The following is a 12,561-nucleotide window of genomic DNA, read 5'->3' on the forward strand; positions in this document are numbered from 1 at the left end:
CATTGCACTTAACATTTTAAGGCACTAGGTTGCAGCTGGAAGAGTATCCGCTGTGTAAAACAGATGCTGGAAAATTTAGCAGTTCATTCCCTGATTAATAAAGGGACTAAGCCGAAAACAAAATGAATGAATGAACTATGGCACTGAATCACATTCAGTCTCTTATAAATAATGCACACAACTTCACAAACAAGCAATAAGCTGTTGCTAGCAGTTCAGTAAATGATCAATGGTGATGCTAATAACAAGAGTTTTGGAATTCTCTTTATAACGACAGGAGAGATCCACATCACAACTGCTCAATTAAAAATACCATAGGAATAACACTGAAGATTTTTTCTATTTTTAAACATTAACATAATCACTCTCCACAGATTCAATGCGCATTATAGTTGCAGATGACAAAATTATAGTGCACTTTTAAAAACGGAACATGTTTGTGTGAGGGTGGCACAGTGGGTAGCTCTGTCACCTCACTGCAAGGTCACTGGTTCAAGCCACAGCTGGGTCAGTTGGCATTTCTGTGTGGAGATCGCATGTTCTCCCAGTGTTGGTATGGGTTTCCTCCGGGTGCTTTGGTTTCCCCCACAGTCCAAAGGCATGCGCTATAGGTGAATTGGGTAAGCTAAAATGTCCGCAGTGTATGTGTGAATGAGAATGTATGAGTGTTTTCCAGTAATGGGTTGGAAGCTGGAAGGGCATCCACTGCGTAAAACATGTGCTGGATAAGTTGGCAGTTCATTCCGCTGTGGCAACCCCTTGATTAATAAAGGGACTAAGCCGAAAAGAAAATGATTGAATGCTTGTGTGGTGTGGATGCTCAAATATTTCTGTTTATGAAATAGTTCATAATAAATATGAAAATATTATCTGTATGCAGGACAATAACAAAGACATGGATGGTAATAAGCAGACAAATCAGTAGACAAAATACTGCAAACTTGGTTTACAATAGACAATATGCTGGAAGAAATTAACTATTTTCCTGATATTTGGAAAATATGCAATCCGTTTCACCCAAGAAAATAAAGTTTGAGGCATAGCTAAAACAGGCCTTGCGTAGAGCAAACAAAAAATAGTATCTGGCAAATAGGTCACCTGCTTGTTTTTAAGCCGTGTGCCCTAATGGCCTTTGCAGATTAATCTTTTACCTGGGAGTGGCAGCATCAGTAATGTCTCAGCAGGATATAAACCAAAGAGACATAAGGTCGGGTCCTGCCCTTCTCGTGCCCCGAAATACTTACTACACTCCAAATTCACCTATCCACTTTTCCAATCCAAGCTTCTGATACTATTTACATCATAAATGCGATTTCTTAAATCAAACACTAGATTATGAATTGATCAATATTGCAGATTTTTGGATATTTCAGCCTGATCTCACAAGGAAACGCAAGTATTTTACGTTTTGTCAGTTTAGTCAAAACAAATCACTTTTACTGTCACATCAGCAGCAGCACATGTGCTATATTGAGTGAAAAGCTTAGGTGGCTAGTACGAATTAGTACGAGTTCAGTCGTAAGGAAATGTACGATTTTAAAAAGGAGGCGTGGCACCCAACCCCAACCCTTACCCCAACCACCATTGGGTGATTAGCAAATCGTACTAAATTGTAAAGTTACGAATTGCCGAGGGATTGCGTTGGATATTTTTATAAATATGTGCACATCTTCGTTTTCACTAACAAATGGACACATTTAAAGGTTTATTTGGGTTGCTATTGCGTAAATATCAGCAAGTATAATGTTTATGTTGGAACAGATTCATCACTGCAGCTGCAGTTTCACTTCCCATAACCTTTTTTCCTTCTTCTTTTTTTTGAAATCTGTCCCTTGACATCAGTTTTTAATTAAGCATGTCTAAAAATGTGTCCCTTGACACAGAAGTATCAAGTGTGTAAGAATCATGAACAAAGGAGATTACCCTTCTGAGAATCATTTATTTACTTTTCTTCAGCTTAGTTCCTTTATTCATCAGGGTCGCCACAGCAGAATGAACCGCCAACTTATCCAGCACACGTTTTACACAGCCATACATTACACAGCAGATGCCCTTCCAGCTGCAACTCAGTACTGGGAAAACCTTTGATAATCATACAGTCCAGAATTTATGGAAAATCCTGAATTATGCACTTGTAATTGCAATGATACCAAACTTAAAACATATTAGAACAAGAACTATTACTAACTCCCATATGTATTCCTCTATCAAGCTATAATTCCTGTTGACCTACAATAACAGAGAATAAATATATTCCCATTTATATTTTAGACGTGCAGGCATAGCCAATTTATTTGATAATAAACATACATGTTTTTAACGTTAGCCTTCATGTCATTATTTTATGGTTAGTGTTCTCTACTGTAACTAAACGTAACTTGAATTGTATGAAGCCGCCCAAATAAACTAGCTCTGACACACATTTATAAAACCATATATTAATTAAATCAATGTTTAAATCCTAATTTTATTCTTAAAACGTCAAATTACCTTAGAAAAATGTAAAACTTGTATAGCCAACAAAGTATTCAGTTAAATCGTTATGATCCGTGTTGGGAAAAAGTAATCAAGTTGGCCTGTACATGGCATTAAAACGATCTATTCTATTAAATTGTAAGCCTTGCCTAACTGATTGACTGGCTAAGAACAGATGTTTCATTCACTGCACGTCTCCATTATCGAACACACTTGATACAGATTATCATGAGACCTCTATAAGCTGATCTGCGTGTGGCAGGTCATGTAAAATGCTGAGCGCAGTGAAAACACTCGTAGTAGTTTGATGTCGTGCATCTCTCTTCCTACTTGGGCTCACCTGCTTTGTTGACAAGTGCACGTGAAACCATACGCACCCGCGTAACATGATTAACAACATTATAGCAATGTTTCTTTTATAATTCGCCTACAAACAGGGACTTGTACCAAATTCCTGTTATTTTTCTATCTTTCCATTTTTATACTTACTAAAGTTTTTAAATAGCTATCTTCCTCGATATCACGTCAGATATGTTTTCAAATAGACTGCGGTTTTGTAAAGACTCAATTAGTCAAACTAAAAAGACGTCAAATAAGACTTAAAGATAAAACGACTTACCCGTTTAATGTCCGGAAAAATAAAAACGACAAAGTCCAACAAAGCTGAAAAGTTCTTGAAGAGCTTGAAGACAATTGACTACGTGCTGCTCGCGACAGGATGTAGCAGGCAATTTTATAAAGATGTGAATAATCGGTCCTGCCCACTCCTCCGTCTATTGGGCAACTTCATTGAGTCATGCCTTCCTTTCACAGCATTGCATGAGATATGATGACAGCGTTGTTCACTTGAGGAAAAATTACTGGACTAGACAAACTGTTGCTGAATAGACAGAGGTAGACATGGAATGTGTTTACCTGTATATGTACACTATTAAAAATATCCGTTTATTAATCTGCATTATGGGAGCCTCTAAATCTCTTCATCTCTGTCGACTCTCGATGTTGAAAAATCAACTCTAAACTTTAGAAATGACTTTTATTGACATTTTAGTAGTTTGAAACTATATATTAACTCGATTAAGACAGAATAAAGTACCAGTTTATAACCAGGTTATTGTATCACAATTTACAATAAAGACAGACGATAAATCACTTCAAACTAATCAATAAAAGACACTTTTTTTCAAACTCATCAACACCAAAAGTTGTTGAAGAGATCAAGTTTCAGTTCAAAAGTATAAAGAAATAATGGGGAAAATGGATTATCATAAAATGAAAAATGATAACTTGTAGATTGTTTAACAGTTTATGTCAGTGCATGGTTGTGAAGTTAATACAGAAAAGTCTCAAACTTGTTTTTCTTTTGAATCAACAAAGTATTGTCCAGACAAATGCATGCCTTTGTTTGTGTGTATGCATCTCCAACCACACAATGCTTTCACTATGGAAAGCTAATATGAGGCAGTGATAACAAGCACATTCACAATGGACATTGCACACTACCATTACGCTGATCAACTCTCAAGCACCATTTACACCGCAAACTAAATTAGATGGCAAAATAAATGCTGAATTTACTTGCAAAGCTAAAGACTTTTCAAAAATTCGAATGGTCAGATCACAGCTATTTTTTAGGTTGTTGGATGTAAAGCTTGGCGGTCAGACCGGTTAAATTGTATTGTGGAAAAATACAGAAACCACTGTTGACCAGATAAACTTTTATGATATTAAGATTTATAGGAAAATGCATAGCAAATGAAAGAGTAGACTGCTCGGGTTAATAAACTGGGTTAAAGAGAATAATAACTGATAAGGATTGTGGACTTTCACCTGACAGGTTCATATCATTGTGTACTCAAACGTGTTTCTCATGGAGTCTGGTGCTATTTTAATATCTACCCACAATTTCACTCTCTAGTTTGGCTTAATTAAAAAATGTTATGTTATTTCGACTTAAACTTAGGTTAAATATGGACAAACCCATCTGTTGGGTTGAAAAAAATTATTAAAATTTATTAATTTAACCCAACTGTTTTTTGTTTTTTTTTGCATATTTGGTTTTTTAAAATGTGATATTTAACGTTATAAAGCATGTATCTCTTATGCTAAATTTAGCTTTTTTGAATGTCTGATGTGTACATTTCTTACCTTTCAGTCAGGTCTCTCTCACAAAATCTGTATTTGTTACATTAACTTCTATTTGTGTCCTTGTACTTAAAACACAGGGCAGGTTTCATCTTGAATGCCTCATATCTGGTTTGCACAACATTGAGGTTACTGGATGCCTTGAAAAGAGCAGATAAACACTGATCTCCCTTTCCCTAGACTCTTGGCTTGGGACAAATCAAAAGATTAAAGGAGGTTCAAGACCAACGACCATTTTTCTACAGCGGTCATCCAAGAACGGGACAAAACAGTCATTATGTTATCATTTCAACCACACAGACACGCCGGTTTACGGGTGGTATTACCACACAATATAACAATATAAAACACATACACGCCTTCCTTTCAGGTATTTAAAGGTCACAAGGGGCCTGTTTGACACAGAAATGTTGACTGAAAAGAGGATAGTAGATTCTTGCTTTTGTTTCTCGTCCTTGGTTACATGTCTTATAATATAAATGTGGCATCCAATGGTGAAAAGAGTATACTGAACAGTCGTACTTGGGTAAAAGAGGAACTTGCCAAAATAATGTAAAGAAAGTAGAATAAAATGATCCATTATAAATACTGCTGAACATTAATCTATGAAAGTTACTCCACGTGACAATTAAAAATGCTTAAACCAGTGCTATTTTCTTTTAAAAGTGTTTCTAAATGTAAATTCAATTGTGCAATTTGCCATTAATAGACTATTCATTTTAAATGTGTGATTGAATTATTAATATATGCACTTATACCAAGCCAACCAAAAGCAGGCTGATACAGTGGCAGAGAGAGCTTAATGCACTGCAATTACAAAAAAACACCAGCAAATTAAGAAACGATCTTCATCAGTTTGAAAGCACATGTTGTAAATTCTCACAACACAAACAACTGAAGAAACTTGCTGCATTTAGTCACAACACAAACAACTGAAGAAACGTGCTGCATTTTGTCACAACACAAACAACTGAAGAAACTTGCTGCATTTTGTCACAACACAAACAACTGAAGAAGTGCGCTGCATTTTGTCACAACACAAACAACTGAAGAAGTGCGCTGCATTTTGTCACAACACAAACAACTGAAGAAGTGCGCTGCATTTTGTCACAACACAAACAACTGAAGAAGTGCACTGCATTTTGTCACAACACAAACAACTGAAGAAACTTGCTGCATTTTGTCACAACACAAACAACTGAAGAAACTTGCTGCATTTTGTCGCAGCACAAACAACTAAAGAAACGTGCTGCATCCATGCACCAACCAAACTGATTCCCTTTAAAACTTAATTTTTTATATTATACGTTCCTAATTATGTGTTAATAGAATCCCAGTCCTTCTGTTTTAGAGTTAGGATATAACCTGCATAGTCACAATCAGTTCAAACTGTACTAAACTGCTTTAGAGCAGATGCAGTATGTGATGCAATAACAGATGTAGTATGAATCATACTATAAGCCATGATTCACATTCACATGACATGAGACAGCGTGCAGTGTTGCAGGCCCTTCCTCAAACCTCAATCACGTAGCTCTTCAAAACTGGCATTAGTAAAAGTATTCCAACAGGTCATAAAATTTCTGGAATATCCATTCCAGACACTTAAAGTCAGATAATTTTTATACATTATTGTCTTTATTGTCATCTTTGCTGCTTTAAAGTTTAGTTTATCAATATACACTCACCAGCCACTTTATAACCAAGGCCACGTTAACGCAAATTTCTAATCAGCTAATCACATGGCAGCAACTCAATGCATTTAGGCATGTAGACATGATCAAGACAATCTGCTGCAGTTCAAACCGAGCATCAGAATGGAAAAGAAAAGTGATTTATGTCACTTTGAATGTGGTATGGTTGTTGATGCCAGATGAGCTGGTCTGAGTATTTCAGAAACGGCTGATCTAATAGAATTTTTACGCACAACCATCTCTAGGGTTTACAGAGAATGGTTATTGAGAAAATATATCCAGTAAATTGCAGTTCTTTGGGCACAAATGCCTTGTTGATTGCAGAGGTCAGAAAAAAATGACCAGACTGATTCAAGCAGACAAAAAGGCAACACTAACTCAAATAACCTCTCGTTACAACCGAAGTATGCAAAAGAGCATCTCTAAATGCACAACACATCCAACCTTGAGGCAGATGGGCTACAGCAGCAGAAGACCACACCGGGTGCCACTCCTGTCAGCTAAGAACAGGAAACTGGTCATGTCATAAAGTGCGAATCATCTCAGACTGATTTCATGAACATGACAATAGGTTCACTAAACTCACTGTAGGGATGGCGTGGGGCCCCCCTAAATGTACGGGCCCTTAGAATCATACTGCCACCCCCCACCCCACCCCCACTTCACAGCCACACAAACAGAAAGGAGTTTAGTTTTTTCAAAATCAGAGGTAAATTATCCACTTTTGTTCTTAAATGCCTATTAAAGCCATGCTAAATTATAGTTAAGCTATTTTTTATGGTTTATCAGGCATTTTGGTTTGTTGCTTTAAAGTTTAGTTTCCATTTATCAATGTATATATTTGAACTTTTTTAAATTTCCACACCTATTATTATGATTAAGTCAAATGAAGTCACCAAACTAAAATTACTATCGAGTTATATCGTGTTTGGTAAAGAGAGCACTTCACAGCCAAGTTTTTTCAGAATCTGAGGTAAATTATCTATTGTTGTTCTTAAATGCCTATTAAAGTCATGCAAAACTATATACAAGCTAAAAACCATTTTAAAAATTATGTTTTTATTTGAACATTATTTTATTATTATATGATTAATATATTAGCACAACAGCAGCTTGTTTTTCGTCATTAAGTGACAAAGAATTTAAGCTTTTTAGTCAGTGAAAGTAAGGGAATTTGATATTTGGCTTAAAGCGAGAACCCTGCAGTCAGTTCAATGTCACAAATTACTGATTTACTAAAAAGGATAATAGGAGATCTTAAAAGTTACACAATGGTAATAAATACTATTTATAGGGGCTGTTAAAAACAATGTAAGTATTAATATGAAGATAAAAAGGAATGTGATATTTCATTCACAGACAATGAAATAAACAAGTTGTAGAATTAGGTCACGGTGGTGTTCAATAAATGATGAACTAGGTAATGATGTGCCAACACAAACTCCTGCCAGTGTGATCAAAGTATTATGGATTATGTATTAACGTGGGTTGTGGAACAGCACAAAGAGCAACTCATAAATGGACAATATCAACAAACGAGTTTGCAAAGAATAGAAAACGTACCCCAAACAATGCTATTATATTTACAAAACATATTAAGCTATGTCATGTGTCAGCTGTGTGGGAGTTTTTGCTAGCTATTCATTGGTGGCACACAGATTTTTAGAGGTCATTTCTGACAGAGGTTGTTGTAGTATATGATCTTCGATCAGTTTATCAACAATTGTCGCTGGAACAACAATTATAATGGCACTCTACTGCTGATTTCACTTTGATGCTTAGGATGATAAAGTTACTCAATAACTTAGTCATAAAATTTAGGGCATAATTCTTCACTGTGTTTGGTCTAGATGGACTGCTTTCTGACTATTGTGATATTACCGATATTTTCCATATATTTAACTAAAAGGGACTTTCTCAGAATGTGCATGTTTAATCAAATAAAAAATGATTTACTATCATACCTTTTTCAATGATTTACATGAAACATTCACAAAATGTCATTCAGTAGTATTAACAATTTTTGAAAAGTACATTGTATTTAACTGTAATATGAACTGTGTTTTACTGTGGGACAGTTGTGTAGTATGTTACTGTATTTTAAAGATGTATTGTAAAGTTTACTGTATATTTTACAGTAAAGATATCGAATACTGTATATATATTTTATATTTACATATATAAATGTATTTATAAATGTAAATAGATGTAAGATAAATGGAGCTGTAAATGTAAATACAGTGTTTTTGCTGTAACTGATTTACAGTAAGTTACTGGGGACCGGCTGTAGATTCAGTAACTTAGGAGTGTATATCAGTTAATAGTATATATCAGAAAGTCAATACACAAGCCAAATTATTTTTATTTAAATATATCTGCTACGCTATTTCACTCATATATTGATATTGTATTTTACAAAAGTTATTTGAGACATTAAAGCAGACACTTAACTTGATTTTAATGTGCTTTATGTAAATAAAATGAGTGTTGCAAATGTAATTTAATGCAGACTCCAATATGTTTATGCTATGTTTTTATAAGAAGTTCTTGATGTTTTATAGCTAAGTTGATTCCTTGTTCTCATAGAGGTTTCATTCAGACACTCCCAGGGCTGTTCCCCGGCCAAATAAACCCCTCTGCGTGAATTGTTTTCACAGCTTCATCTTCACCAGTTGGTAAGGGTGGATTGTTTTCCTAGGTTTTATCGTATCCAAGCTTTTTTCATCTAATACGGAGGACCTGAATGGGATCACCTAATATGAAAAACCCTCCTGCTTCACAGTGCCCACTTTTCTATGACCTGGCTACATGGTAGCATTCCTGCCACAGGTCACTGCCTCTGCTGATAAGATGCAACCAATTACTGAAGTGGAAAATTGCTCTGACCTGACTTTGTTTTGTTTTCCATTAAAATAACCTTTAAAACAGGACCTAAACTCATTCACTAACAACATGCCGAAGGCGACTCTACAAGGTTACTAGCAATCGTCTTGTCCAGACTTAATCTTAAGGTTTGAAATACTGCTTGACATATAATAGCAGTCTAGAATGGTGCTAATTATTGGTGTCATGCATTATTAACAACAAATTTAACACCTATTATATTTCTTTGAATGCATTTCATATAATCAGAAAGATTAACAGGATCACTTCACTGCAGGAGGGTCTGAGATATTGATATTACGGGAAACAGGAAAACTGAGTTTGGAATTTCTGGAAAAACAGTTCAGATTTTCACCTTCTGGTTCATCTGTCACAGCTGGACAGGTTTGGCTGAGCCTGAAACCGAGCGCTTGACAAATCCCATGATGGAAGCATCAACTTGCAGTGCAAATGAGGTGTTTGCCTCTCTGCAAAGCTCAGAACAATACAGAAGGCAATATTTAAAGTTTCTTAGTTTACAGGTTGAGCAAATAAAGAGGAAAAAGTGCACCTTTTTTTGGTGAAACCTGAGCCAAAGGCAGTGGTAATTATTACTCCATTGCTGTAGTAGATAATGGACACCACTGCCTCGCTAGGGCAATTTGTCTGTTAATCATTTTATCCACCTATACTGACCTTATCACCAGTCATAAGACTTTGGGTGATTTTTTCACTCTCCTGTTCACACAACATGCTCTCAGCATCAAAACAGGCACATGACCAGATTACCATGAACTCGAGTTAACTTATTTTCAAAAGAAAGGTCAAGTCTTTATCTGAAAATATTTTGACTGTACAAATGTAATGCTCTGTATATAGTTTCACATATACCATATACCACATATACGTTGTGATCCTGTATGCAATAAATAAACATGAATAAATTAATCAATATTATGTTATTCATATGCTTTTTTGAATGATGTATGAAACTTATTTGCACTTATGTGTGTAAGCAGGACTTGGTTATGTCCATTGAGAGTTGATTGTTGTGGTTTTGCTATTGGTCAATCTCATCTGAGTGACAGATTGCCCCACCCTATAAAACATCATCAGAGACGATTAGGCAAGATGGAGGAAAATAATTTGTATTAAAGGTCATAATAATGAGGACACATGATTCATAAAAATAATTAAATATAAATAAACTTTGAAAATAAGGATTGACGCTGATAAATCTCTTAATAAATCTATTTTTTTTAAATGTCTGTTTTGATTTCATGGTGATTTTAAGCCATTGTTTACCCAAAAATGGAAACTCTGTTATCATTTAGCCCATTCAAAATATATTTTGTGTTCAACAGAAATAAAGGAAACTCATATAAATTGAGTAATTTTTGAATAAATAATCCTGAACGACAAATTATACTATAAACATAGCCTAAATATTTTGAAGTTTTCAAATAATTTTTTTGTGAATATATACATCTTCCATCACATGGTTATTATGGTGTACTTCAAATTAAAGCCCTTGGTTTGCCCAAGAGATGTAGAAACCATTCAGTGACAAAAAATGTTTACTGATCAACCATTCCTACCTGCACCAACGTATGCGTCTCTAACGTGAATGACCTCACGTAGTCAAGCAGACGTGCCTAACGTGACTGTGCGTCTATAATGGGAGGGGCTCACCGCAGCGGCGCGTCATAAGTTTGTTTATCTTCTTACCGCGCTGTCTTTCAGTTGTTGGTCGTGAAATATAAGACCATGGTGTCAATGACCGGCTAATTTATGTTATGAAAGCATATATAGATGAGTTATGATGTTTAGGAAATGTCACAGAATGACGCACAGTTATCTTTTTAAACGACCGTTGACCTTGCCTTGAAACAGGAACTTTCCAACTGTTTCCAAACAAGACCCCCAAATGATACTCAGTACAAGGAACCGCGTCGTAAAATATCAAGGCAGGTAGGCAGTATTGTATAAGTAATGTATATAGTTTTCAGTTAAGTATCATAGTTTTCAGTTAGGTGACAGGCGATAAGACTGAAGCTGAGAAAGTATCGGCCTTCCATTTCCTTTAGGCCACGAATTTAGAGCACCTCTCACAAAACATAAACAAAGATATGTCAACAGTCAGCAAGTTATGGGTATATGCTACTTATGCAGCTGTAGTATTTAAAAACAAGCAATCAATAGAAACCCTCATAACATTTGTAGTGTGTTTTGTTTATAATGAGTATGAGTATATTGGTTTTAATGGAAACTGTGGTCATGTCATTAGCCCATGAACATTTCCTGCTTGTTATTAAACTATTTCATATTTTTGAACTGTCATAACTTCAATTCAATCATAACTCAGTGTTGAAACAGCTATAATAACATTATGTATCAATATGTGCCTCTTTTTGATTTTGATTTGATTTGAAATGTCAAATAAGAAGTACATTGGGACCATTGTTTTTGTTTACATCCCTCAAAATGCTCTATACAGGCAATATGTTGCCTTTCTTTTAGTGGCATGCTGAAACCACTGTATCCTATGAAATATGTTCCAAAACACACTAGAAATTGATGATTTTAGGGGAACCATTAAAACATTTTGGCATGATTTTTATATATTTTTTCTGCAGGTGTCAATCAACTTTATACAAATTCAATGTACATGATGATGTCTTGTGTTATTATTTAGTGCGCTACATTCATATTCTGGGTTATTCTTTTTACCTGGGTAGTTCACAAATTTAAATCACCAGTGAGCTTATTAATTATTAATACTACTGTACAATGTTTTAAAATAAGCTTATCCTGCTCACTAGCACAGGCTGCATTTATTTAATCATAAATACAGTACAACTTGTAAAATTGTTAAATGTTATTGCACTATAAAATAACTGTTGAAAGTTAGTTTAGAATTTAATTTAAGAATTTATTCCAGACTTTATTAAGGCTGTAATATAAAAAAATATGGAAAAAGTGAAGTGCAATGAAAAATTTCCGGATGCACTGTATGATTAATCACATTTAATAAGTGAAAAAAAAGTTTAATCACAAGTTTGAAGTTTAGTCACAAGTAATAGGTTTTAAATATTATGATTATGATTACTTTGATTCAATTTACATGCTCTTAAAGGGTCAGTTTACCTGAAAATTCTATAATCATTTACTCTGCCAAACCTGTTTGAGTTTCTCTCTTCTGTCGAACACAATAGATGATTTTTCAAAGAATGCTGGAACCATTAGCTGTGTCTCATTTCAGAGGCTGCATCCTCTGAAGGATGCAGACTTCAAAGTCCTTTGAAGTCCACAAAAGCTGAAAAGAGCATTTTGAAATCAGACTATCTTGCCTACAAAGGACAGATCTCGTCATCTAGCAACCATA

General features: G+C 35.0%; 1 protein-coding gene across 3 annotated transcripts in view; it reads right to left on the reverse strand.

Moving 5' to 3' along the window:
- ndrg1a (N-myc downstream regulated 1a) overlaps positions 1 to 10,825 on the reverse strand; it is a 27,578-nt gene extending 16,753 nt beyond the window's left edge. Inside the window, exon 1 of one of the 3 annotated variants that reach the window (XR_015516244.1) lies at positions 3,095 to 3,185. The gene's annotated coding sequence lies outside the window, so the exon portion shown is untranslated. Of the gene's footprint in view, positions 1 to 3,094; positions 3,186 to 10,774 lie in introns of those variants that run through there. The other 2 variants (XM_087295065.1, NM_213348.3) reach the window with 2 other exon arrangements.
- Positions 10,826 to 12,561: the final 1,736 nt, after the last annotated feature.

Source organism: Danio rerio, chromosome 19 (assembly GCF_052040795.2).
Source record: "Danio rerio strain M-AB ecotype USA chromosome 19, GRCz13ab, whole genome shotgun sequence".
NCBI classification, from domain to species: domain Eukaryota; kingdom Metazoa; phylum Chordata; class Actinopteri; order Cypriniformes; family Danionidae; genus Danio; species Danio rerio.